This window comes from Vipera berus (assembly GCF_964194415.1).
Source record: "Vipera berus genome assembly, chromosome: 2".
NCBI lineage: Eukaryota > Metazoa > Chordata > Lepidosauria > Squamata > Viperidae > Vipera > Vipera berus.
Window position 1 is genome coordinate 140,045,956 of NC_138203.1, and position 23,545 is coordinate 140,069,500.

A 23,545-nucleotide genomic window follows, 5' to 3' on the forward strand; every position below is an offset into this window, starting at 1 on the left:
TCCAGGAGGAGAGCACAAAAAACGGAATAGAGCAAAATTTGTACCCACTGATGTAGGTATACGCAGATATTCTGAGTTAAGAGGGGTTTCTTTAGTGCTGCAGCCTTAGGTTTTTGATTAGTGATGTGGGCAGCGCCAACTGTTCAAGCAAAGCCATCAGTAGGTTGTTTCTTGCTGACCAACATGTTGTCTTAAGAGATAACCAGCTGGGTGGCCATGGGCCAGTCACTTTCTCCCAGCCCAGGGAAGCAGGCAAGGGCAAACCATTTCTGAAAAGCTTGTCAAGAAAACCGCAGGGATAATCCAGGCAATCATCAGGAGCACGACTGATCTGAAATCACAAATAAAATAAAACAAGATTCCTAGTTTAAATAAAATAAACAGACTCCTAGTTTAGATCTACAATGGAGTTAGTGCCGAAACGGTGACTGCCAAAACAGCACAACAGCCACCATGGTAGTCATACATAAATAATATGGTAAGTGGATGATAAATAACCCCATTCCCCAAAACACAAAAGCCATGAAAAAGTAAAATAAATAAATACAGTAAAGGACAATACAACGCAATAATAATAAAGAAAAAAAACCCAGCTTTTTTGAGAGCCCAATCAATTCTGCTCGAGCAACCTGACCCCCAGAAGGGCTGGTGAACAGTGGCTACTAGATTTAGTTAGTGTTCAGAAGCTCAGATGGATTGCAGCTGCAGCCAGAAAGCTCCACTGTAAAAGCTGGATTTCTTTGATAGAGTATTGATTTTCCTCCATGTCTCCATAAACCAGCAGCACATTGGATGTGTGTGTGTGTTGGGGCGGAGGGGGAGGAAAATATCTTTGCATATAAAATGAATTCGTGGATCAAAGCCTGGGTGCCGCTTTGCTTTCCCCACCTCTTTCCAGCCGTGGAATTCATCTGTGAAGGAAGAATAGAATACAAAGAATAAAAGAATAGAAACAAGACAGTGTGAGGGGTAGGGAGGCATTTTTAATTTCACTCTTCCCTCTAGTTTGACAAAAGCAAAAAAGGAGACACAAAGCTGAGTCCATTACATCAAGATCACGTGGGGTGTAGTGGTGAAGGTGTTGAACTAGACCCAGGTTCAAGTCCCCGTTAGCCACAGAAACTCCCTTGGTGATTTTGAGCCAATCATTCTCTTGTTAATTCAAGGTACGTTCCAAGAATGCTATCCCCAAAATGAGAGGAAGGAATGCTCCCTTTCTAGAGCAATGGTGGCATATAAATTTAATAAAGCACAAATTAGATCGTAGTTGTGGGCGGGGCTGAAATTGTCAGTCTTGTTTCATTTTAGTCAAGGGAGGAGCTTTAAGGAGCAAAATGGAGGCTTCACACACTTATGTGGCAAAAGAAAATAAAAAAAAACATGAAACTGCAAATCAGGTGGGTTTTTTTTACCAGGTTTGGTCAGAGAAGCTCTCTGGGCTATAAAAATGGGAATTGGGGAGCAAATGTCTACCATACATCTGAGCCCCCCCCCCATAGCAGCTCTATTACCATGTCTAGAAAGATGACTTTTAGCTGAAGACTATATCTTGACCAACTTCAGCTGAGATTATGACACTGCAGTAGAATGTCAGGAAGATAAGATACAATAAAAGGAGGCTAGGTGCTTCAGAGAACATCACTAAAGAAATCTGACTCCCAGGATGAGCAAGGTGAGTCTACCTGGACAAGGTGCATGATTGACCAGGCAAGGTAATTTCAAATATCAGGATGCAAATATTGGACTTAAAGAGTGAGTATGCCACAGCACAATTCAAAACTGGAAACAATATATATATATATTTCTAGAAAGAACTGCATTTCCTCAGAGACGCACCTTCAGGAGTTTATGCTGGCAATGAGTAGGCCAGAGACCCCCTTTTTCTTTTGAAACCATCAAACCATCACATTTTTTTAACCTCTCTTTCTAAAAATGTTTTGAAAGATACAAAAATCCAAATACAAAAATCCAATACAAAAATCCAAAAATCCATCTTTGTATCCAAAGATACAAAAATCCCTTTCTATCCATTATTTATCTTTTCTTGTTTTTCTCTCTTTTCATTTCATCCCCTCTGATACTCTACTTTACCTCCCATCTTTAAAGACTTGCCACCTCATCATATTCTTCTGAACTGCAACAATTTAGCTGTTGCCAAAAGAAAATAAGGCTGAAACCATGAGACAGGAAACAGCATCTGTGAAGTCAGCAATAAGGACAGATGAAGTGAAGTATTTACAGTAGTTTTCTTAGCTGCGGTTCATACTTAGCCTATTTATCTGTCTCTTTGTAACTCAGCTTCTACTTTTGATGTTTCAACGTAACATAATGAATGACTAAGGGGGGGGTCTTTCTTTTTTTTCTTTCTTTCTTTCTTTCTTTCTTTCTTTCTTTCTTTCTTTCTTTCTTTCTTTCTTTCTTTCTTTTTCTTTCTCTTTTATAGCAGAACAATTGCATTACAAACTTTTACAGCAAAATCATGACATTATGAACAAAATTATAGATAAAATGTTTACTCTAGTAGAAATGGGAAACCCAGCAGCGGTTAAGAAATAATTCATTTCTAGTCATCCAACTGCCCAGAACAAAAACCAGAGTGGTTTCATAAGTAGGAAGCTTTTAATTAAAGATGTAATAGTTTTTCAAAAACATCAGTTATACTTTGACTAGTTATACTTGGCAGGCTAGTAGTGCAACTGCATTCTATAAAACGCTTATTATACAGTGCATCCAGTTGTAAGAAAAATCATGGAGTGTTTGCAGAAGAGTGCAACTGTATGATAATGATATCATCTGGAATGCACAGTGAATTAAAGTGGGATACCAATTACCAAGAAAGATATAATTATGCAGAACATACCCTCTTAGTTTCCTTTGTTACAGTGTTTATTTGGCTGCATGTGCCAGTTTCTCTTTTAAATAATTGTGGGGGGGAAAGTGCTAGAATATCTTTCCTGGATTTTTGTAGTATCGAAGGACCTTATCTTAGGTACATTTGAAGTGGGGGGGGGAATGGGGTCACATTTGAAATGAGGGAGTATGGGGGAGGCAGTCTTGTCAAACACAAGTGTAGGAAAGAATGAAGATGTTCATTTATTAGTTCCCTATTAGGCACCTATTCAAGTGGTCTTTTAAGAAAATAATTTTGTGTGCCAAAAATTTTACTTCTTCGCACGAATCATTTGGCAAAACGCTATGTTTGTTTTTTTGCCATTATTTATTAATTAATGGGGTCACCAATAAATGCTTTGCAAACAAATCTGTGGGTTAGCATACACTGTGCATTGGCACAGAGATGAAGCTGCATATACCCATGATATATTCTGTGCACAGTTTTCATGTTCCATCCAACACCCTATCAATGGGCAGATCCACAAGTTTGCTTGACTCACTGCCATTATGGGACACTCACTGTTTCCTGAGCCCAGGAATGGGTGACGATGCCCCCAATGTCCATATTCTCCAAGTTTCTCCATTTCAGCTCCCTTAAGCCCTTCACAGTGAATAATCTCTGGTGCATCCTTCCGTTCTAGCAGCAGATGCAGCTCTGATTGGCTACAGTGTCAGACCCGCCCTTTCTTCTTCAGTGCTGACTGGCTGACTGCTGACTGGCTCCTGAATGGACCAATCAACCAGTATCTTCAGAAGCTGCCAAGTAGCTATTTTCCCCATGGTGGGCAGCCACCATTTAAAAAAAATAGTTTTGCAGTTGGCCCAACAATGGTTGTTAAATCAAGGAACTGTCCCAGAAGCTGGCACTCCATTCAGCCCTAACTTTTCCCTGTGGGCACCTTTTGGTTTCTGCCCAAGTTCGGTGAAGCAAGCTCCCTTGGCTTTCCTACCTCTTCCCGACAGAAATGCAAAGCTCCCCTTCCCTTTACTTTTTTTTTTTTAAAAAAAACTTTACTTTGCAACCCAGGAACATGGCTTCTTTGTTTCTACAAAGCTGTGCTATCAATTCCTCCCCTTTCCACGACCCAGCAGAGAAGTGAGAATCAAAGAGCAACTGCCCCCTACTTTGATTGCAGCAGGAGAGCAAAGATGGTACCATAAAGGCCTGGGGTGCTGCGGGAGAGTCTGCCTTAATGTCAGTTGAGACAATGTGGGAAGAGGGTTATGCAAACATCTGGGGATGCGTATGCAAACATCTGGAAAAACAAAAGATACGGACTAGTGAGGAGGGTACAATCCCTGCAAGGAAAAAGGAGATACTGCTAGATTGGCCCACACAAAAACCAGCAGCCAGCGAGGTTTAATTTTTCTTCATGGACGGAAAGGGGAAAAAACAGGTTATAGGAGGGTAGGCATAATTTAGGCTGACTCTATTGCCGATCCTCTGCAAACCGTACCGGAATTTCCAAAGTTGGCTTAAAAAAACAGCTGGGAGTAATGCAAGATACAGATAGTTCTTGATTTACAACCATTTGTTTAGTGCCCGAAGTTACAACGGTACTTAAAAAAGTGACCTATGACTATTTTTCACACATGCAACCATTGAAGCCTCCCATGGTCACACGATCAGAATTTGAACGCTAGGCAACTGGCATGTATTTATGATGGTTGCAGTGTCCTGGGGTCATGGGATCACCTTATGAAAAAGAAGTGAAGTCAATGGGGGAAGCCAGATTCACTTAACAACTGCAGTGATTCACTTAATAACTGTGGCAAGAAAGGTCATAAAGTGCGGCAAAACTCACTTAACCATTTTGCTTAGCAATGGAAATTTGGGGCTCAGTTGTGGTTGTAAGTCAATGACTTACCAGTAGAAGCAGCTTAAGCTGCAGTTCTGAACTACTCTAACTTGAAAACGTTCATTCCCCTTATCTGGTTAGTAGCTAGGATTGGTTTGAAGGGGGAAAACCCCCACATGACTTCTCCCCCTAATTTCTTTTGTAGGTAAAAGAAAAGGCCCAGGTCCACCCCCACTCCAAATTTTGGGCTAATTATGAGCCTGTCTTTATCTGTGGCTGCCTCATTTGTGATTGTTAAAATATATGTACGTACATGTTAAAATATATGTGCATACATATGTACATATATTTTACGTATCTATGTACATATTTTACATATGTACATATATGTACATACCTATGTACATAAAATATACATACATGCATTGTTAAAATAAATGTACATACGTATACGTGCATACTCCTTAAGGAGCAATGCATTTCTTGCACCACAAAACATATCAAGGAGCTCTTTAGAAATTCATAAACTCTAGGTGAGTGATCCCCATCCTGCTCCTGGCACCTCCGTGAAGCTTGTTTAGTTTTCTTCCCTTTTTTCTTTCCCTAATAAGACTAAGTTTGGGGAAATTACTGTTTTCACTTCTCCAATGAAAGAACCCTTATATTTCCATCTTCATTGTTGCCACTACTATAACAGAGAAAGATGGTCTGGCTGACTTCTCCGCGTAGAAGCAATCCAAGGGTGGCAGTAGGGCAGTGATGGCGAACCATTTAGACTAGAGAGTGAGTGCCCAAACTGCAACCCAAAGCCCACTTATGTATCGTCGGGTGCCGGGTGCCCGGGGCACACTGGGTGGGCGTGGCCCATTGGGTGGGCGTGCCCTATAAGGGGGCATGGCTTCGGTGGTAACAGCAGACTGGGTGGGACTAAAAAGTCAATCAATCAATTCCAACTTTGCAAGAAGTCCGGAGCTATCTTTACAGGCTGCCTCTGACCAGCTAAGATTGTCAATATTTCTACTGGCTCAGCTGAAATGCCTTTTACAGCAAACAGACCCTGAGTAGCTGAAGGTTCTTCCTGCCCTCACTTTGTCCCCATGCCAAGAAAGCTTTATCTTCACTTCTCTGCCTCTGCCCTTCTAGAGGGAAACAGTCCTAGCGGTTTCCTTTTTCCCCCTCCCTTTTCCTTGGTTACCACAATTCCCTGTCTGTACAATGGACTGGGGCAATATATTTTCTTTTTTATTAAGCATCTATATACCGCAGTATTTAGAACAATATTGTAAATTTTTCTTTGTCCATCAAAAATGCATCTAACCTGGCTTAGGAGAAAGAAGTGATCCGTGAATGACAGGATGAATGTTTTGAATTTGTAAATCTCCATCTGTGAGATTTCCCTCTCTCCCCCCACCCCCCCACACCAAACTTTGGGAGGGGAGGTAAATATGTAAATCTTGGATAGATTTATTGGAAGGAGGGTAAGAAAGCACACAAAGATATAATAGCATCAGTGAGACATTGCTGGCTGCTGTGTCAAACTTTGGCACCCGTATTTTCTTTGAAACAGATGTTGGAAAAATCTGAACTGCAGAAGGAATCGGTTGAAGAATGATTTGAGGGCTTGGAAAAGCCAGGCTGTAATGGGATCACAGGATCACAATCCTTTCAGCTTGTTAAAGAAGTGACATGATTGCTATGTGTAATTTACCTTTATGAGGAGAGTGTGGTCGATGCGGGATATCTTTTAGAAGAGGGCAAAAATATAGCGCTCTATCACACGGGGCCTCATGTTAAAGTTGGAGAAACTTATGTTTCCTACAAGGAGGATGACTGAGCAGAGAGGTAGACTGCCCAAGGTGGCATTTTCAATGTCATGTCTCAACAAACAAACCATAAGCAACTGGCAGGAGGCCAACCGAAGCACCCGAAGGCTCAGCATTCTCACAGCGTTTCTATAGACTTGGACAAAAACCACCTAGCACTGTGAGGGGATATGTCTTGTGACTAGGCCAGGGGTAGGCAACCTTGGCTCTTTTATGACTCAGGGACTTCAACTCCCAGAATTACTGAGCTGACTCATGTATTCTGGGAGTTGAAGTCCATGAGTCATAAAAGAGTCGAGGTTGCCTACCCCTGGACTAGGCTTATCCTAGCTCTTCCCAATATATTTCAACCATGTAAATGTAGTCTTTGACTTACAACAGTTCATTTAGTGACCATTCGAAGTTACAACAGCACTGAAAAAAGTGATTTATGATTTGTCTTTTCGTACCGTTTCAGCATTCCTATGGTCAGGTGATCAAAAGTCATATTTATGACGGTTGCCATGTCCAGGGGTCATGAGATCACCTTTTGCGACCTTCTGACAAGCAAGGTCAATGTTCACTTAACAACTCTGTTACTAACTTCACAACTGCGGTGAGTCACTTAACGACTGTGGCAAGAAAGGTGATAAATGGGACAAAATTCACTTAACGAATAGCTCACTTAGCAACAGAAATTTTGGGCTCAATTGTGATCGTAAGTCGAAAACTACCTGAACCTCCCAAAGCTATACACATACATGTACACCAATGCATGCACACATGCTAGAGAGATGCAGATACACAAACACGTATTGTTCACACAGCTGTTTTTCTTTTGTTGCAATCATCATCGGCATCACAAACAGTTTGAAAAATAACTTTAGAATTAGTGCAGAGATTGGAGGTAAGTATGACCATAATAATATGGAAAATGTCCAATAAGTAGTCCCCACAGCTGCTTTTTGGTCAACACGTAGGACATTTGAAAGGCTGCCTATTCTTCTTAGATCACAAGAATGTGTGTGTTTAGTTATAGAAGAAAAAGGCAGCCATATCACTCCTGTGGTCTTTAAACAACTTTACCTTTACCTTTATATAAACATGCCTTGCCTTTAAAGAAATATTAGCACTGGTTGACCCGCCCGAGATGGGCTTCAAGTGTTAGGAACATTCCCTTAGAAAATGGATCCTCATAGAACAAACTGCTTCCCCTCTTATCCTGTCCTGTTGTGAGACATGACATACTTTCAAAGCTGCACTTCTAAAAGTGCAGTTTGTTGAAACATACAAGTCACCCCATTACTTGGCTGAGATTATATTTTTATCAGTTTCAGCTGCTAAACAGCTGAAAGCCAGGCCCTTGGCAGTTTATGCGTTTTTATTTTAGGCCGAGGATTGGTTTCTTACCCAAAACATTCAGCGAGCTTCATGGTTGATTGGAAGCTGTTCATCACTATCCACTGCATATCTCAGGGAATTTTAAAGTATCTAAATCCTAGTGACATAGAAAGCATGCAGTGTTCCTCCCTTTGGAAGCTCACAAATGAACGTACATGACTCTCTAGCTCACCTGGAGTGATAGCACACTTCAAACAACCCTAAGGTTCCAACAGAATCACAACGCGGTGCAGTTCTTAACAATAGGAACGCAGTGACTAGTACATTTACTTGACAGTACGTTCATTTATTTATCTGCCAGTGTAATCCAGCCGGAATCTAGGCTGGGATGCAGGTTGGAAGGAGACGTTGCGATGATGACATTTCTTTTTGTCTTTGAAACACAAGTTATGGTGTCAGATTATCTATTAGCCAACCATCGTTTCTATTTTTAGTTGCCATTGAAGGGGTAAAAGGAGAAAACATAAGACCTGATGACCCAACTCCCTGGGATGCTTTTGCAACTTGGCAAGGTTTTCAGAAGTGTCTGCCCTTGCCTCCTTCTTAGGGCTGAGAGCATGACTGGTCCTAAGCCATTTGCTGACTTTGTGCCCACGATGGGACCACTTCTAGCCTGGGGCCTTCACCGCTGCACCAAACTAACTCTCATAAACAATAATAGATAATAATAGTACCCTGCATGTTGCATAAACCAGGCTTTCTCAAACCTGTGGCCTCTGGGTGTGACTGGGTCTTAATTCCAGGCTCAAAAAATATCCCGTGATCTCTTTAGAGATAAACAAATGCGTTTTCATATCAACTTCCAAGGATTAAGCCTGCTGCAAATGAGCGAAGGAACTAGGCAAGATTGGGATGAGGATCAGGACACAATACAGGCATCAGAGCTGGAGATTTTGGAAGTTAAATAGTTCTTGGGCACCGATTTGGAGATGACTGCTATAGATTCCAAACCAATGTTTCACATAAGTATGTGACACAGACTGAGACAGTTTCGTTGTTGTATTACTTCAAAATTCAACGGCTGCAGTAGGGAAAGGGAACAAGACGGAATCTATCAACTGAATATTGTCATTACATTGGGGAAGGATATATTTCAATTTTTGAGTAATACTTGCTTAGATTTTACCATCTACTAAATAAAAATAAAGCAAAACACAGAGGTCTTGAGAGCTACCAAGAAACGCAATCAGGGGAGTCTTTGCTTGTGGTTCCTTGCTCAGGCAAGGCATGTTTATATAAAGGTAAAGGTAAAGGTTCCCCCGCACATGCATGCTAGTCGTTTCCAACTCTAGGGGCTGGTGCTCATCTCCATTTCAAAGCTGAAGAGCCAGCGCTTGTCCGAGGACGTCTCCGTGGTCATGTGGCCAGCATGACTAGACACCAAAGGCACACGGAACGCTGTTACCTTCCCACTGGAGTGGTCCCTATTTTTCTACTTGCATTTTTTACGTGCTTTCGAACTGCTAGGTTGGCAGAAGCTGGGACGAGTAACAGGCGCTCACTCTGTTACGCAGCACTTGGGATTCGTCCCGCCAAACTGCTGACCTTCTGATTGACAAGCTCAGCGTCCTAACCCACTGAGCCACCACGTCCCTTATGTTTATATAGTTCTGTAAATTATGCCAGTAATTCCAAAAGAAAAGGAGCAAGGTGTCAGTAAGGTATGTACATGTCTCCTGCGGTAATAAATGGGAATTAAAAGCCCTTACTGCATTTTTAAATTGGATTGAGTTCACATTCTCTGTAGAATCAGGCAGCTATCCTCATCCAAGAAATATCCCTTGGATGAAATAACACATTCTTTCTTCCCCTATCACAAGGCAAAAGACGTACACCTCTGTTGGCCTTAGCCTATATGCAATTGTTTGGATACTATTCTAAAAGGGTGTGAAAGGCAACTGCGCAAACCACGGAGAAAGATACAGCTGCTTTAAAAGAGTTGCAGATAGGTTCTGCATTCAGATATCCCTGAGCACTACAACACCCTTTTTTGGCACTAAAAGGCAAGATGCTACATAGCCCTAGTAGTCCTTTCCCCTAATGGGCAAATAGCAATGCATTACGTATCCTTTCTTGCAACAGTGAAAATTCTTTTTAAACGGGGTTTCCAAAATAGGGCTCGGAAAGGGCAAGAGAATACACTTTGGCGCAATTGTTGAGGCCCACTCTGGAGCCCTGTCTCTTTAAAAGCAACCCTTGGAAAGGAGGTGCTGATGTCAGAAGATTAAAGAGTTACCCTGATGGAGATGGATGTTAATGGAAGTGGTTCACTAAGTGGCTGGCGCTGAGCACAGCCCAGAGGGCAACGACATGGTGAATCCGTCATGATAACAGCCTTGCCAGCCTCTTTGTAAATCACCCAATCCCCGCTTCTCCAGAAGTAACCTCCCCACCAGAGCAGGAATCACTGCCCTACACTTGAGCCTAGACCCAGCTTTTGCATGCAGTGACTAGCAGGGAAGCCATTCAGCAGATATACAAGTAATTATTTTGCTGGAAATAGTCCATTTAGGATTCTTCATATTGGGCTAGTTATTCTTCATAGAGGTCACTGGGGGAATTATGATAACTGAAGTCATCAATCACATGAGAAGATAGGTGGATGTTGGGTTGCTATTATGAAGTTCTCCCAGGAAGTTGCCAGGGTAGAGAGGAATGCAGACTAGCCATCGTTAAGAATATCTTGGCTGGGATTCTAAAAATGTAGTTGCTTTCTTGAACTGACAGTCAAAAAGGCTTTGTGTTACCGGCACTAGACAGTCAAGTACTATGCATAGCATACGAAAAACTCGCTCTTCCCAGGCTGTGGGTACAGCCATGCAAATCCCACTCCTGATGATCCCACTTCAATCAATTGCCAGTGAAGTGTGCTGAATTGTGTCCGTGGCAAGAGAAGAGGAATAGCACTATTGCAAAACTGGAACAGATATAAATGGCATGAAGCTGCCTCGGCTGTGATGGGCTGGGAATGAGGGAAAGAGAATATTATGATTAAAAAAAGCATCTACTAGGATATGCTTGCGCTATTTCTTAGAGAACTGCCCCCTTGCCTGTGAGTAGCACACTGAGACTGTCCTCAAATACCAGCTAAAATTATACTGAATTTGATTTAAAAAAAAAAATAAATCCCCAAATCTCCCTAAATGTAATGCATTTAAGTCTTTATAAAAAAGATTTAAGTGTACATATTTGTATCAATTTAAGGAGACATGAGACTAAACCTTCTGAACAGAGTCACACAAGAGAACTTTCAGGGTAATTTCACTCTTTACTTATATTTTATTTATTTGATTAAGTTAGTTCATATGCTACCCATCTTACTCTAGGTGGACCTTATGTAGTCTGCATGACCAATGCCTTTGTTCTCGTTTAGTTTCACCCTAAGACAGCTTGTCTATCCATTATTTTCTCACATCAACTTCCTATTTCCATGCTAGGTTTATCACTGGCTGGTCTTTCTTTCTCATTTACAGGCATGCTGCAAAAGTAACAGTCTACACGAAGCAGCAGCTCTCTCCATGGCTGGTGCTTTACTTCACACCATGTCTGCTACCTTAATCACATTTAAAAAACTTTTTTTTAAAAAAATGGGCAACTAAGATCAACTTCCCAGTATTCCCTGAAGCCTTTAGGCTTTGAACATTGCCCCATGGCTGCTGCTTCTTAAAATACGGTAGTCTTAGTTCTGTGCTTTGAACAGCACTTTTACAGAGAAATTTAGCAAATTAAACTTTTCTTGCTATCCCATTTCCCATTTGCCCTTCTATGAATAACAGGGAAGCTTCATCTGCCTTTTTGTTGTTCAGTTGTTGTGTCCAATTCTTCACAACTCCAGGGACCATAGCATGCCAGCCCGCACCCCCCAGTCTTCCACTGGCTCCCGGAGTTTGCCCAAATTCATGTTTATTGTGTCAATGACACTGTCTAACCATCTCATCCTCCCCCGTCCCCTTCTCCTTTTGCCTTCAATCTTTCCCAACATCAGGGTTTTTTCCCCCCAATGAGTCCTCTCTTCTCATTTGGTGGCCAAGAATTTGAGCTTCACCTTCAATATCTGTCCTCATTGGCCTACTATGTACAAATCAGGTAATGCCTTCAGCCCCAGGGGTGACTTCTATTTCTTTTTATCCATTCTATTTGTACATAGGCATATCAATAAAGATTTTTACCGCTCCCTCTTTTGAACCTCTGATTAAGTTTAGATCGTTGCTTAATCCGTCATCCCATAAATTGCAGATCTGCAAAAAAAATCCACATAGGCTGTTTTACAGATATGGCTATAAATCCAGAAATTATTGGTGCAGTTTCAGCCCACATATAACACTGTTCTTCATTATGGAGAAGGTTGTGACCGAGTGACCCGCATGTCTGCCCCATTTGAGGCGTCTTCAAAAGACCACTTTGTTCTTCTTTCTTAGGGCTGTTTATGTTTAAATCAAAGTTGGATGGCCCAAAGGTTCACACAGAGGGCTGTCTTCTATAATTTAGGACACAAGTCATATTTAAGATGGCAGCTATACTAGTTGAAGGAAGTCATAGTTTAAAGTGGAAGCTAATTTGCACATTAAAGAAGATTTCCTTGCTACTTGAGAGTTCCTGAAAAAGCACTTTTACTAAGGTTAAGACCATATGTAAATATGTTTACAGGGTTAGTTTAATTAGCTACTTTTGCCAAAAACAAGCCTTACTAAAGATTGCATCCACAGGCACATATACTTATGACCTTATTCACACCCAAATAAAAATCAGAAAGGGGTGGCCTATCTTTGTTTAAATAAAACAAAAATAAACGTATTAAAATTTATGGGGTAATAAATTAACATGACAGAATCTTGGTACATTAAGAAAAGGAGGGGGAAACAAAGAAAGGCAATATTTAATTACTTTAGTTCCCAGGTGTATACATGTATGCGTGTATCTGGAACATGAGTACCTCATTCCTTAGCCCGAAAATCTTCCATATCAATTTACAGATTGAATAACAACCAAAACAAATATTAAGAAGGTCCCAGTCCTGAGGCAAGTCAAAAGATACCCCTCTCGACTCTCAGAAAAGAAAGGGGAGGAGAGGAAAAACAAACAAACCAATGCTTTAAAGTTCTTATAATAATCTATTGGCCTCTAAATGGGCCATCACAAGAATTTGGTCTTTCTCAAAGTAACTGTAGTAAGGTTTCCAACTATTGCTCTTAGAACCTTGACTTTCTGGATGCAGCATGAATTTGTCCACTTGTCGTTATTTTTTCTGATGTAGGGTCATCGCTCATGCTTCTCCAGGAAATGGTCCCACAATGTTTCTTAAGAGCTGTGATGGCGCAGTGGTTAGAATGCAGTATTGCAGGCTAATTCTGCTGACTGCCAATTGCCAGCAGTTCAGCAGTTCGATCCTGACCGACTCAAGATTGACTCAGCCTTCCATCCTCCTGAGGTCGGTAAAATGAGGACCCAGATTGTTTGGGGGCAATAGGCTGACTCTGTAAACTGCTTAGAGAGGGCTGTAAAGCACTGTGAAGCAGTATGTAAGTCTCAGTGCTATTGCTGTTGCTATTGCTTGGGTGGAGTTGAGTACAACAGTAGGAGAGAATATTGCTCCTTGGTGCTACTTTTCTTCTTGTTGTTCTCATGTGTGCATCCCGCTTTCTCTGGCAATAAACCTGAACATCTCTTATGTTATTTGTGTTTGGTATGTTAAGAGATACGAGAACTTTGAATTTGCTTTCCAGGCAATACAGATGGAAAGAAAACTGCAATTTTCAACTGCCTAGAATCGGAGAAACACCTTTTCCTCTGCTGTGCATGGAAAATACTCCCTTTCCCACAAATTTATTGTATATTAAGATACTGGAAAGGTCTCTTTCATTTGGCAGGATCCTCTCCCGCTGCAGCTCTCTCTATTTCAGCCAATGTAGTTTAGAGCAGGAGAAATACACATGGTTTTCTCCTCCTTCAGCCTTTATTTTTAGCTTAGGTTAGTTTTGAGGTTACAGGAAATGCTCCCACACTAGCCGTTCCTTTTGGCAATATTCACACATTCATTTATCACTGAGGAATCAGCCGATGAATTCAATGACATGCTGTTTGTTTCAAACACTTGCAATCCTGATGTTCCTTATATTTCCTCTGAGGATAGGATGTGGACTACTATACAGAGGTCAGCCCTCTGTTTCAAGGCCTGTCCAGTCCAATTCAGGATTAAAATCAAGAACCAGAAAAAAAAGAGAAAGGAGAATCCATTCAGAATTAGCCCCTGGGTAGCAGACTGAGAAGATTCAAGAAGTCAAGTGGCTACAGTCTTCCCTACCATGTTGAAATCTATTGTATACCTATTGAAATCATAGCAGTAATCATTGCGTCTGCATCTAAAACACATTTATTAGGAGAGGAAAATTCCCTGCAAAACCATGTCATTCGATGATGATACATTGCCTTTTAAAAAATGTCTTGTGTCTGCCCTATTTCAAATGGAATAGAGTTTTCTGCACTTTCTAAAAAAAGCATTTCTTTATAGCAGCACAGAGGCCATTTGTGCTGTGCATGGAATACCCTGAGTGTTTCCCCATCTAGTCTTTGTATTCACAATGGTGTGAATTTGGTTAGTTGCGCTTGATTAAAGAAAGCATGGTTCACATCTGACTTACTAGAATACATGAATTGTTTCAGTTTGTTACAAATCTGCTATGCCACTTCCAGGCAGATATGCTTAAAATGAAATCATAAGGTCACTTGTCATAATTAAAACCGGCTTTCAGAGTAGCTGGTTTAAGACAAGATGTAAATTGGTGAAGGACATGCACAGTTCTTGCCAACTGCCTTGTGTCTCTCTGATTTTTTTTTAACAAGTTCACTGGTGAAACAATGAAACACTCTCTCTCTTTTACAAGTTCGTTGACAAAATGCGTAAATAATGAAAGGACAGATCTATTTTTTGTTTTTGTTTCTTTACTTTTAAAAATCAGGATAAATTTACAGCAGTTTTACAACTTTCCGTTGGGCAGCCCAAAGGAACAGGGGAAATGGATTATATTCTTTAGTATTCTTTCTGAATTCGGAGAGAGGTAAACATCAGTGGAAACCACCAACCATGGGCCAAATAGAATCCAGATGGAGCCCCAGGTCATCACTGTGCCTAAAGCAGAGAAGGAGATGAAATCCAGAAAGGCAAATTCATTTCCAGCTGCTTTTCCATAAAAGAGTTAAGCAATTTAAGGATTCTGTGTAGAAAATCCCTAAGATTTGCTTTTCCCATATGAAATTGCAGGGCTAAATTTAACATTAGAAAGTTAAAGGTAAAGGTTTCCCTGATCCAATCATGTCTGACTCTAAGGGGCCGTGCCCATCTCCGTATCTTAGCCGAGGGAGCTAGCATTATCTGAACGTATTTCCCTGGTCATATGGCCAGCATGGCTATACACCAAGGTGTACAAAACACTGTTACTTTCCCATCATTATCTAGTTGCGTGCTTTCAAACTATTAGGTTGGAAGGAGCTGAGGCAAGTAAGAGGAACTCGCCCCATCGCACAGCACTTGGCTGTCGAACCCGGGCTGTCAGCTTTCCAGCACCTTTAACCACTGAGCATTGAGCCTCTCAGTTTCCCATTACAAATAAGGAATTGGAAATAGATGTGTGGGAGAGAGGCAACAGTAAAGCAGCTAGGTTTTTTATTATTATTATTTCACTGAAGCAGCTAGTGTTTTTTTTATTTCACTCAAGCAGCTAGTTTGGTTTTTTTTTTTAAAAAAAATTCTGATTGAATAAGCAGAAACCTGAGAAAATATACAATATACCATCAGTGGCTAACTAATGAAAATTATCCTTCCCAAAATTGTGCTGCACACTCTCAAAGTGCTTTACAATGTAGCTGAACCACTAACCGACTGGTAGAGTGAAGCAGAATTAAATCCAGATCATCATCAACAACAACACTGGAATTAAAATCCCCAAGCTGGTCTTTGTTTTTCCTCCTTGTTTCCATTAAGAAAAAATATCTGGTTACATCAACATAGCTGCAAGATCTCGTTACATTTTTGTTGGAGAGAAGCAGGTCTAAAGACAGGGAGATGTGACCGCTTAGCCTTTCAAAATGTGGCTTTTAACTTATTCCCCAGCCACATGGGAAAGATCAGTGCCACATTATTTCCTCAAAAGGGATCTTCTCTTGAGATTAAGAATCGGTTCAAGAATCAGTGCTACAATGGCAAGGGAAGCGGGAGGCAGGGGAATCAGAAATATTATTACGAAGCATTTAAAACTTGCATTTAAATTCTTACATCCTAGGACTATTCTCTCCTCTCCCCAGACATTTTCCCAGTTAAAATCAGGTCTCCCTGGCTGTTACTATACGCCTCCTGTTTGGCAAAAAAATATAAGAGACCCTGAATCCTAACTACACCCCTACCTTTGCAATGTTGGGATATTTAACATTACTTAACACCCACAGTTTGTATAAATCTGCCCTCATGAGCTACAGTAGGTCCATCAATTAGTGAACCAAAGATTTCTGTGATTAATCGACTGATATAACTAAAATGTTAGCCCTCCAAATAACCATACATTAAAAAGAATTGCTAACACCTTTTAACCAGCCAATTATTTTTCACATTTTGCTGGGATCAGGGCAAATAAGATGGCTAAACAGCTGAAGCCATCCTTCAGCTATGCATTTTAATGGCCATTTGATTTGCAGCAATTAGCAGGGGATCCCATTTATTACAAACCCAGGAAAACCTTCAGATATTAATGCCCACATATCAAAGGTGCCCTTAAAAGCATTAGACTATGCCAAATTTTTGTGTTTTCCTGGATAATTCTGCGAAAGACTAACTGTGAAAGACTAATGAAGTTGTTGCTAGCAATGAAATGAGTCATAGTTTGGCTTATCAGACTAACCATAAACCCAGGTCTACAAGTCACAGTGGTTTAGCACATGGTGTAGCATGCAAAGCCCAAGCCAAGCAAGCTAAAATATGGTTGAAGGTAGTCTGTGAACCTGGTCATGATTTCTATGATTTATAGTTTTATTTTGGGGTTATGTTTTCTGTTTGTAGTGAAGTCTGGATGTGTTCCTTATCCCAACTGTACTTTTTAAATTCTGCAATCTGCCAGAGAAGGGTTTTTGAAGCATGGGAATAAATCATTGTTAGCCATTTGTTTCTTTATGGGCTCTTTTGCTCAGCCCTATTTTTTTTCATTGAAAAGTCACTGTTATTTTACCGTAGTGTCAATTTTTTCTCTAATAGTTGCCGGATTTCTTTATGGTGGGAATGGCGACATGATCAGAAACCTGAGAAGCTGATCATCCCACACTGGATGGATGGTCAAAATTGGCTATATGACGGATATGGACATCTATCTATTGCCATGAAGTGTGATCAAATGCAAGCTCTGTTCTGCTTTTCATATATACTATACTGTGCACCTCTTCAAACTTTTCACTATTCCCCCCCTCCATCAAAGGTGACAAAGGCAGGTGTCTCTGTAGAAGTTGCTACACTCCATTTGTTGGAAGTAATTCCAATCAACATGGCCATGATAACAAGCATTATAATGAGGGGGTTCTTGGTGCCCTCTGAGCTTGGTTGTTTTCTTGCAGATGTTTCATCACCCAAACTAGGTAACACTGTCGGTGCTAATAGGGAGTGGGATTTGCTCTCATTTTATATTTTATATACACCAACTGTTAGATACTGGGTTCGTTGCTTCAATGACGAGACTAGGTGAGTGAGTTCAGCAAAGATCATTGCTTTTGCTTGCAGGATCTGAACTGAGAAACAGGGCTGCGAATGCAGCAATTTATACCCTGGCCTCTAGGTGGCGGCCAATAGGTTTAAAGCAACCTATTGCTGCCCTAGAGGCAGCCAATGGCGGCGCTGGAGACGGGTTGTCTGAGGAGCTGGGAGCCGTTAGCCAGCTTCCCTGCTTAAGCAACCTTCCAGCAATTAACCCATGTGGTGTTCCCTTAACAAGACAAAACCCAATACATTACACCAACATTAACATCAAACTAACAGTCAAGAAGTAAACAACACCCCAACAAGCTAACAGTAAACAGTCCAAGGAAAGAATCACCAAGACCACTCTCACCAACACTTACAGGACAAGCCACTCCCTGAAATAAGAGTGAACCCCACTGCCTACTAGCACTGATGATGTTACCTAGTTTGGTTAATGAAATGTCTGCGGGAAAACAACCAAGTTCAGAGAGCACCAAGGAGCCCTCGTTTCAACCTCTGAGCTACAAATATTCTCCCCTGTGGCCATTATAATATTGGAGGTGTACCCACTAATTGACAGAAGGCCCTCTGCTGTCCTACTGAGGTTCTTTTCTTTAGTGAGGGTGAAGGTTCATTCTCTGAGCTTGTGGGTTGGTTCCCGAACGTTTCATTACCAGGCTAGGTAACATCTTCAGCGGAGTTTAGGGAATGCCAGCGTCAGTGTTCTTCAGCTGTGGGTATATCAAGTGAAGGGTCTTGTGATGGTCTTGTGATGAATCAGGTGAGAGTCATTAGTGAGATTCTTGTGATGGGTCTAGTGATGGGGAGGTCACATTAGGTCAAAGTCATTGGGAGGTGAACTGCTGGTGGAGGGGAGAGGGGTTGCGTGGGTTGGTTGAGGGTTGTTGCTATCTCTGGTTGGCTGTGTGGTTGATTTGGATCCTGAGGGATTTGTAGGTTGCATGTAGGTCAATGTGTCTGTTGATGGACTTGCTTATGGAGTGCCAGTCTTTGATGAACTCACGAGCATGGTGGGTGGTAGCATGGCTGATGATTTTAGTGTTGCTCCAATTGAGCTGGTGTTGTTTGATGTTGGTGTGGGTAGAGATTAAGGATTTGGGATTGTGGCGTTTGACTGCCAGCCGGTGTTCGTGGATCCTGGTTTTTAATTGACGTGATGTTTGTCCCATGTAGAATTGGTTGCAATGGTTACAGTTCATTTTGTAGATTACATTGTTTCTTTCATCCTTCTGCGTCTTGTCTTTGGTTCTGGATAATTCCTGGTGGAGCGTGGCTGTGGTGCCCAACTCTAGTGCCCGGCTAATTCATGGTTGTTCAGATGGGCAGAACCTAACAGTTTTGGTTGAGGTCAAAAAAGTTAATTTCTAATAGCATTCATAACAAATTGCATCAGCTTGACAACGTCATAGTGTAGATATTGGGCTACAAGTGCGGATGTTGGGATATATAATCGTGATATTTGTCCGATGATGTCATCTCACCTACATCATCACCCCGCTTCCTTCCCTTCCCCTGAAATACCCATGCTAATCCTGGTTATATCTGGTCAGCATTCACAAAGCAAACATCATAAAATCCCAGAGTTGTAGGCTAGACTGCGAAGTCAGAAAAATATACCCAAAGTAGACCATAGAAAACTATTTTTGCTTATTTCCAAGAAAAGTGCTTGGACTTCTCCATGCTGTTGCCACAAGCCCAGTCTTTACCTTGGCCCACTAGGTAAGTATGATTTATCCTCAAGAAAGAGAGGACCATCCTAGATATAAGGATAAATTTAACAATCAACCAATGGAATAGCTTGCCTTCAGAAACTGTGGGTTCTCCATCGTTGGAGATTTTTAAGAAGAGATTGGACAACCATTTGTCTGAAATGGTATAGGGTTTCTTGCTTGAGCAATGTAGATCTCCAAGGTCCTTTCTGTTATTCTGTTAACTCTCTTTTTTATTGTTTCATTTTCTTTCCTAATGGTTCCTGGGTCTGCTTAAATACCTTCACTATTTGACAAGAAGAGCCACATTTAATTTACAAGCTTGTAGCAAGATGTTGTGAGTGACGTTGGTTTCACAGATCTACATTATGCTTTCTGTAGCATTCTCACATAAGGAAGAATCAGCCATGGATGCGAAGTTGGGAGTGTGGATTCCTGGTGCACATACTGTTTCGCCATCTCTCTAATCGTTCCTAGACAAAATGGTGAACAAATACCAGAGGGTTGGCTAGCACCAGTCAGAGAGGTGAAATTGAAATCTAAATTTCTTAATGCCTATTCTGTGTTGAGCCAAATGTTTCACCTTCGCCCAGCTACAACACTGCTCTGACCACTTCAGCTTCTAACCCCTCCTTCACCCCCAACCTTGAACAGGCTATCCCTCCCCCACCTCCACATGCTGCCCAGGGGAGTGTGAACTCCAGTCCCTGGCAGTCTGGCCAGACAGGAGCCTATAAATTGGATGGATTTATGGCAGGAATGAAGGACAGCGGTGGAAGGTTCATGGCCTTGGCTGAAGAAGCAGCTTGCTAGAGCTTTCGGTTAAATGAGCTGGAAGCTCCCCAACCCACTTCACCCCCTTCTCCACTGCCCTTTTGTAAGGTGCCCTTTGCTTTGCCTTGATGCAGGGGGCAGAAGAATCGGGAGAAGACCATCTGCTTTCAAAGGAGGCCAAGGACAAGCTACAATAAGTCCCAGCAGCCATTCTCCCAAGTCAAGCCATGGGCCTCTTTCTACCTGTGCCTTTCTACAGCCATAACTTCAATTCTTGTCTCTCAGCCCACCAATGTCCTTGTTGATTTGCTTTCAGTCCATCTAGGGAGAAAGTAGATAATTGTCTTTGTTTAATGCAGGATTTTGAACAGGCATTGGTAATGGGATGTGGTATCTCTATTGTGCTTACCCCAATTAATTATATGAAATTTCACAATGCTTAAAAGCAGTACTTGTGATAACTCAGGATTACAGGTGGTTAGGGTGGCCAGATACAGAAGAAGAAGGGGGTTCCCACATCTTTAATAGTTGGATGAAAAAGATAATTTCAATTGTAGAGATACATCACAAGCTGTACCTGCTGAAAATACCATTTCTCTGCAGTAGTGAAAAGTATGCAGTAGGAACACTGCTTTCTCTTGTAGTTTACAATTCCTCAATTTTTTAATGGAAGATTATGAACACGCCGGATGCAACAACGATACTTTTTCTAAGATCAGGTTAAAAAACTGGGATAAAACCTTTATCTACTGTACTCAGAATTTTTAACTCTTACCTTAAATTATATGAATAAAGCAACAAAACCTAAATCTATAGTAGTACAGACTATAAAATATTAGGCCTCAATTTTTTAATAGCTATATAGCCTATTGCAAAATTATAGTTTTCTTTCCTTTTGGGGGGCAGAGAATGGATCAGTAGACGAGTAATTTGGGGGGAGGCAAGTGTGATTTTATTGTTATTTATTTTTCATTTTCCGACTTGTTTGGTCTCGTTAATTGCCAGTTGTCTCTGTGCAATTACAGATCTAAGACTTTGCAGGGAAAAAGGGAACTAGATGGAGATTTTTCAATGCAAAATTAATAGAAAATTGGGTTGCTTCTAGGAGATGATGCCATTAGAGTTCAAAGTTTCTTCTTGTGAAGTTACTTTATCCTAGGGTGCTTCCAAACAGAGGAACGCTCTTAGTGCTATAGATTACACCGATACAAAAAAGAAACACAAGGATTCCAAATGGATTATGATCTTTTCAAATCATAGAATTCTGTTCAATTCTGTGAATGAAATTGTATAACTGCGCAATGAAAGACTTATTTGGAAGCAGCTTTACAATAAAAGCTGAAGCTTCTAGAACAAGTGATGGGCATTTTACAGGCAATATGTGTCAGCTGCATTGATGTTGTTTTTTTTCCCCAGTCCCCAACATCAGCTGAAATTGTAGCACTGAAATGCTACAGCAAACTGATGCAAAATGGAGGAATACTTTCCTGAGGGTTTTCAACAGAAAACAAAGCAAAAGTACTGCAAAGATTTAGCTTACATTAAAAAGGAGGAATGTTGTCGCTGAAACCATCAGGTGCTCAGAGTGATAGTTTCAAGCAGTATCAAACCTTTATTTATTATTAAATATTATGTAATAATCTTAAATAGTAGTGACGCTGTGACCTGTCAGTACCTACAAGATCATATGGATGAAGGCCATGGTTTTCCTTGGACATTCAAGGAAAGGGCAATTTGAAGAAGCAGAAAGCAAGAACATGGATACTTTTAGGGCACTGGCGTTTAAGAAGACAATATTATGGATTGCCAAGTAAATAAATAAATAGGATTATAGATCAAATCTGTCTAGAATCAAGGCATACATGATTATCTTAAATTGGACACAGAACAGGTAGTCCTCAAGTCACGACAATTGAGCCCAAAGTTTATGTTGCTGAGTGAAAAATTTGTTATTTTTATGATATTTCTTGCCATAGTTATTCAACGAATCATTGCGTTTGTTAAATTAGTAACCTGGAGGTTAATTGAATCCAGCTTCCCCCATGGACTTTCCTTGCCAGAGCATCGCAAAAGCTGATCGTGTGACACCCCCCACCCCCTTCCAGGACACTGCAACCATCATAAATATGAACCAGTTGCCAAGCATCTGAATTTTGATTATGTGACCATGGGGATGCTGCAACGATTGTAAGTGTGAAAAACGATCATAAGTCACTTTTTCAGCGCCATTGTAACTTTGAAGGGTCACTAAAGGAACTGTTGCAAGTCAAGGACTACCTTTCTATGAAGACCCAGCTGCCTTGAGAAGCCCACAATACTGGGGAAAGATAGTAGAAAAGAGAAGAGGACAACCAATAAGAAAGTGGGTGAATTTGATTATAGAGGCCATTAGGGTGTACCAATAGGTGGAAGAGGCAAACCTGAATGGAAAGGTTGGGGACAGATCATCCCGGACAAGGTCTGTTTGGCTGGTCAGCAGGTATGATTGCCTTTAAATGACTGCTTCAGTATTGTCACAGCACATCCTGTCAGTTCAGCCTGCAATTTGTAAATAAACCTCCTTTTCCCCCCACAAAAAAAGCACAACAAAACAGAAGACTAGACAAATATGCTTCTTGTTTAAACCTAAAAAAGCTGCCAAACTTTAAGGCTGGCTCTGGCCTTGCTACCTTATAAGAGGGGAAGGGGGGCAGTCTCCAATGAGATAGCAGCTGATAGGCAAAGCAACCCTAACTGCTTGAGTGCCATTTCCAGACCAGCTAAAGGAAAAGATGTTCTTTCTTTCCTTCTTTTTACTTCCCAGGATGCAGATGTCATTACCAGAGGGCTATAAAAAAATGACCCACAGTATCTCTTTTACTACTCGCTCCCTGGCTTTGTGATAAAAAGAGCAGTTTTCAACAATGCTGCCACAGAAAAATGATTCAGGAAGGAAGGAGCAACCAGTGAATGTGATGTCATTTTTTTTACAATATACTCCGGGATGTTCTTTTACTACCATTTTTATGTGGTGGCAAGGCCCTGGAGCTTGTTCTCCATATTGTAGAATCTAATGATCCACTACTCGACCACCTGGCAATGATGTCGACAATCTTGCGGTAAGCAAACTGACAGACTGTGCAGTCAGCTGGTTACCACAGTTTGAAAAAAGGGACAATCTACACAAGATCAGAATTAGTGATTCTTCTTCTAAAAACAAAGGCACAAAGGGAATATTTATATACGGGCATCCTAGTCTTAATACAGGTAGTCCTTGACCCACCGTGTTTCCCCGAAAGATAGACCCACACCTGCTTACCTTACCAGTAGGACCACCACAGCCAGGCCTCCCACACTCCAACACTTTTTGTGCCACTATTTGACTTCTTCTGAGGCTGCTTGCCGCCACTTGTAGCCGGATACCATGTGTCGCATTGCATCGTTGCCGCTCCTCCT